The sequence below is a fragment of the Ictidomys tridecemlineatus genome, chromosome 13 (assembly GCF_052094955.1).
Source record: "Ictidomys tridecemlineatus isolate mIctTri1 chromosome 13, mIctTri1.hap1, whole genome shotgun sequence".
NCBI lineage: Eukaryota > Metazoa > Chordata > Mammalia > Rodentia > Sciuridae > Ictidomys > Ictidomys tridecemlineatus.
This window is the reverse complement of record NC_135489.1, coordinates 73,607,659-73,611,710: the sequence shown is the minus strand read 5'-3', so window position 1 is coordinate 73,611,710 and position 4,052 is coordinate 73,607,659. Positions and strand designations below refer to the sequence as shown.

General features: G+C 45.4%; 1 pseudogene; it reads right to left on the bottom strand.

The window, feature by feature from the left end:
• Window positions 1-201: 201 nt before the first annotated feature.
• Window positions 202-3,102, bottom strand: LOC144369915 (TOX high mobility group box family member 3 pseudogene; annotated as a pseudogene).
• Window positions 3,103-4,052: the final 950 nt, after the last annotated feature.

The following is a 4,052-nucleotide window of genomic DNA, read 5'->3' as shown; positions in this document are numbered from 1 at the left end:
TTGACATAGCATTTTATTTGAAAAGTGAACAGGTTCCTCGTTGTTGCATCAAAATACAGTCCACAGTTTTTACTGAAATGTGTTTATTCTATAGCAAGATAAAAGCATTTTGTTTCAGTTTAAGCAAAATACAAACAACTTAATCGCTGCTATTGTTAACTCATAAAAAAGTATAAAAACACAATAAGCAACATAGCAATGAATGGTTTATGTCACCAGTGATTACGTTAAAGTCTCATTTAGGAAAACTTTACAACACATGATATGAAAACTTACAACTTTGAAAGAAAATATTTACATTGATTATTCAGATGTAGTGTGCCTTTTAAATATTCTACCGGTATTACATCATAATAAAAACTCTTGCTTTTTTTCTTTTTAAATTTTAACTTTTGTAATAACTGTTTTCATTTAAGTGCATTTCCCTTTTAAAAATACAGTGTTTTTATTTTTCGAAACTTGTCACTCAAAACACGGAATATAGTATTCACATTTCTTTTCTTCTAATTGCAATGAACAAGATGGGCTAACAGTGGTCATAGATATTGTTACAACATATACTGTGGCTTGATTTGGAGAAGTCCTGGATAAAAAGTGGAAATGAGTCAATAATTGAATTTAATCACTTGCATTTTTTTTCTGGAGAGATTTAGGAAAAAAAAATAAGAGCTTTGGCAAAAGTCTGTGATTTACATTATTATTTTTTTCATGACAAAAAAATGCCATCAACAATTTACATCATACAAATGTTTGTATGAAACTGGATCTTCATATTTCAGGTAGTTGCAACTGTGCTTTTTATTTTTATTTTATTTTATTTTTAGAGCTTCGGAAGTTCAAACAGCCTGGAAGTGTGGTTAACTCACTTCTGGAGAAATAAGGCCATTTTCTATGACTCAGAGAGGCCAGTTTATAGTCATCAGTAATGTCCCAGGATTCATTAAACGGTTTGATTCACATATTGTAGGTATAGCTTGAATAAATAAAAAAAAAGGCATCACATAAAAGAGCACAGCTTTCCTTGTTTAAAAACGAAGTGATTGATAGTCAGCTAAGAGGTGGTACCCAGCTACACTGTAGTTCTTATTGCCTATCTAATAGACACTCGAGAGGACCGTTTGATCTGTTACACATTTCTGCATAACCAACACCAGCTTACACCTTCCAGCCCCGTGTGCCTTCCCCTCCTGTGTCGCTCTCCTCCACCTGCTGCGTGCATCTTCAGAAAATACTGACCTGTGACAATACTTGAGTCTGTGTCTGAGACTGGATTTGCGACTGGTGCTGCTGAGAGGCTGGCTGGGGGCTCCGGATGGCAGGGATGGGGGATGTAATCTGAGAGGTGACAGGAGAGTGCTGCCGGGGAGAAGGCTGAGACTGGTGCTGCATGTGTTGCAGCTGCTGCAGCTGGATGTGCTGCTGCAGCTGCTGCTGCAGCTGCTGTTGGTTGATTTGCTGCTGGAGATGCTGCTGCTGCTGCTGCTGCTGCAGGTGCTGCTGCATGTGCTGCTGCATGTGGTGCTGAAAATGCTGCTGCTGCATCTGCTGCTAGAGTTGCTGCTGCTGCATCTGTTGCATCTGTTGCTGCTGTTGCTGCTGCTGCAATTGCATCTGATGCTGTTGGGTTGCTCACTTGGGTGGAGTTGGCTGAGCCAACCATGGTGGTCCCCATGGAGCTTATCAGGAGAGCCCCAATGTTCGAGGGCATGTTGGCCTCCATGGTGACCGATGTGATAATCTGGTTCATGGGGAGTCTCATGGTTAAGGGTTTGGGGAGCGATTGACCTAGGGAGCGACTGTGAGAGAGTCTGAGGTGAGGCTGGTACCGTTCCATGTTGAGCCAGCGGAGTGTTGAGAAGGAGGGAGGAAGTCAGATTGGTCAACGCCAGGGTCTGCTGAACAGAAGGAATGGTCTGGGCTTCTGCTGACTCAGCGGCAGCCTTAGAAACAAGGCTGGCCCTGTATGCAGCCAGGGCCTTCAGGTATTCCTTTTTGGCAGCTTCTGTTTTCCTTTTATATACCTGCTTCTGCTCTTCTCCAAGACTGTTTCACATAGACGCGACGATTTTTGAGACCTCTCCGAAGGTTGCATTGGGGTTTTGACCTTTAATTGCAGCCTGCGTGTCTCTGAAAAACAGGGCATATGCTGATACTGGCTTCTGCGGCTCATTGGGATCTTTCTTTTTCTTTTTCTTTTGAGTCTTGGGCTTCTTGCCAGAATCTGGAGCGGCTCTTTTCTCTCCAATGGCTCTACTGGCCTCCTCCGCATCCTCCTCATTGATGGAGCTGGAAGGCGAGGGCGTGGCCGATTTGCTTGCTGGAGGTGAAGGAGAGGTATGGGGCATGCTGGCTCCTCCCAAATTCAAGCCCAGCTGGGCACTGAGCTGGGACTGGTTGATGGTGGTGAGCTGGGCAGGAGGCATGATCCCTGATCGCGCAGCATCTGTCATGTGGACGATGGACCTCATGATCATGGAGGGGTCCTGGCGGTACTGAGAGACTTGTGTGTGGCTCTGATCCATATGTAACCCACTGCTATGAAGCACACCATCTTGTTCCACAAGATTTCTTGAGATCCTAATAGAAGGAAGATCCAGGCTTTGAGGAGGAAACTGGGGTGTGAATTCGCTTCCCTGGGAAGGCAGTGAGTGGATCACTGAGAGCTTGAAAGGGTAGCAGTACATCAGGCATGCCCAGGGCGGAGTCAGACTCTGGAGGAGGCATGATGGGTGGGATTTCAAACTCCTCGTCCCCCAGGCTTGGCGTATGGAATATCTCCTCGCTGGCAGCAAAGAATGTGCTGTTGGCTTCTGCCATGCTCATGTAGTTATTATTATTTCCAAACTTGCTGTAGCCCTAGTACCCCAGGCACTGCGCGAAGTCCAGGCCGGCGGGGTCCCCGGCAGCCCCGGGGTAGAGCCTCACATCCATGCCTGAGCCTGGCCCGGGGCCGAGGGCCAGGACTGGGGCTCGCCGGGGCGGGTGCCCGCCTCCTCGCAACCACTAGATCCACCGTCCGGGGCGCCCGACTGGGGGCGCCCGGGGTTGGTGCGCGGGACTCGGGGCTGGAGGGGTAGCGACCGGAGCCCAAGGAGCCCGAGAGCCGCGATGGCCTCACACAAAGGCGCGGCCACGCGAGCCGCGGGAGAGCCCGAGGCGGCCAGGGGGACGCGCCCCGCCGGGGCACCGAGATAGCCTGCGCGCGGGCCAGGCGCCCAGGTCGCAGGGCACAGCGCAGGGGCCCGGGGCGGCGCGGCGAGTTCAGGTGCGCTGGGCGAGGCTGGGACAGCGGCTGCGGTGGCGACGGTGGCTGGCCGCGCTCCTCCTCCTCCTCCCAGGGCGGACTGAGGAGAGGAGCCGCGGAGACAAGGGGCCTGGCCCCTCCCCCCTGTAATATTTTTTAAAATATATTTTTTTTCTTATGAGATGATAGGTAGTGCATTCTCATGTCAGCTACTGTGCACTATTTTTCATATCATTTTGTTCAGTATCCATTTTTTATTTATAAGCTAATTGTGCTTTTCCTTAATTTTGAATTATTCTGACATGATGGGATTAGTTTTGAACTCAGTTATTCTCAGTAGAATATCAAAGTGTAACTGAATATAGAGTCTGTCATCTTGGTAGGAATGAGAGACATAAATTCTTCATTGAATGGAAATATCTGGCATTTATTAGTCAATATAATTAAAGCAAGTCATAGGTAAGAAAAATTCTTTTTTTTTATAAAATAGCAAATTTTTTCCTTCCTGACAGCTATTTTGACATACATCAGTAAATTACAAATACTTTAATGATTCAAATTAATTTGGAATTATTTTAAATGACCATTTCATTCAACTGCTAATGTTAAAACGAAGATAAGTACTTTTTAAATTTAGTAGTTGATTGGCATATATAGTTTTTTGATTGTGTCTTATATACTGATTTTCCCATTGATGCATGATTACAAAGTGCATATATATTTATACATATATTTCATTATATATTACATATACATACTTTTATTTATATATATATATATATTTATATATATATATATATATATATAT